The following is a 1,708-nucleotide window of genomic DNA, read 5'->3' as shown; positions in this document are numbered from 1 at the left end:
TGACCATCAGACCCCCTGGTTCTCATGAGATGACCGCACCCACACACACACACGCTCACACACACATACTCACACACATAGGCCTTCCCTCACTTTTTTCTGCATCTTACTTTTATTTTTTATTCTGTAACTATGAATATTAAGGCCTTTGCTTGGGCTCAACAATCTGCAATATTCTCACTACTAAGACCCTCCCCCTCGTGTGCGGTAGAGCGGAAAGAGTTTGTCCGAACTCTCCATTGGTGGGTGGTGGGGGTTTGAGGGAATATGGAGAAGAAGGATGCCCCAGAATTGGGCTTGATTCTGTAAGACGTTGATAATTCAAAGCAACAGAAAATGGTCACTGTGAAAAACTATAAAAAATATAGAAATACAGTCACTGCGACATCACAGGGTATCGAAAATCATACCAGAACCCCCCAACAGATCCACAGTTAAAGTGTGGAAAATCCTTGAATCATGAAGTATCTTAGAAGCAGACACACAACTGCGTGTGCTGAAATATCTCTTCCGTTAAGAACGAATCCAAGTATTTCATCACTTTCAGGGGTTTGGTTTGTTTTATGTTTACGTAAATCTGCGTCAAAACGAGTGGTATATAAATGCGTGTGGTAATGGGAGCCTCTTTTGACTTTGGTATATAATGTATGTGAGGCCCCTTTTAGTGTCAGAATCGTATTAGGGTCAACAGCACATCTTATCAACTGTGAATTAAATGAGGGATAATACGCCATGCATCCCTGGCTTACAATTGGCCTATTTATTTAGTTTTTTCCTGGTTATTTGAAATATAGCGTGCAATTTCAACGTTTTAACTAGGAAATATAGAAGTGTATCTATCACTGCCTTAATCGCTTCCCCGTTGTTTAGCGACTGCTGTAGGACTTAGAGGCTTTGTGTAGATTTAGTTTGATTTTAGTGCTTTACTTATCACTTCATTTACCCTCTGTAAATATCTATGTTGCCACACGAAACCTTGATTACCTACAGTACATTCAAGTTAAACTCGATACACAAGCAGATTAGTTTAGTTTTTCTCGTCATGGACGGCAGTGCAATAATCATTATCGTTTCTCTATAGTCAGTCATGTCAATGTTTTGCGTACTAATAATCAAAAGTCAGATTCATGAATCCTTGCCATAATATGCTTCAAAAGATGATTCTAAACTGCTTGAAAACTCATGCAAACGCAGATTAGATACTAACCATGCTATTCAAGATATTAGTAGTTTTAGAGACTTTGGAGAAGTCCCGGTGCCTCTCGATGAAACCGAGAGCCATATGGCTGATAGGAACGTGAAGCAAAGAGACTTTGTGTTTCTCCCGGAGCTTTATGTCTGTTAAAGAACTTCCAATAGCTGGCTGCACTGTAGTGCTGAGAATGTGGAGAAGAGAGGAGATGAGCTGGAGAAATGAAATAATCCATGAAAAGAGGCGAGAAGAATTGTGGTCCAGGAATGATATCAGATTTGATAACCAGAAGATATAGAAAGTGACTATGAATGTTTACACTAAGTTGGCTCCTTTTATGAACCAATGTCTTGAATGGAAGTGAGGTACTATCTGTTTACAAGTCCTACACAACTTTTTCACAATGTTTGAGAGATAATTGGTGGGATAGCCATGGCCGACATTCATACAATTGAGACACATTCAATTTGTTCACTAGAGATGCCTTGGACAAGCAGTCCACAAATATTTTCTACA

This window comes from Pollachius pollachius (genome assembly GCF_949987615.1).
Source record: "Pollachius pollachius genome assembly, chromosome: 2".
Classification (NCBI taxonomy): domain Eukaryota; kingdom Metazoa; phylum Chordata; class Actinopteri; order Gadiformes; family Gadidae; genus Pollachius; species Pollachius pollachius.
Note: the sequence above shows the minus strand (reverse complement) of the source record.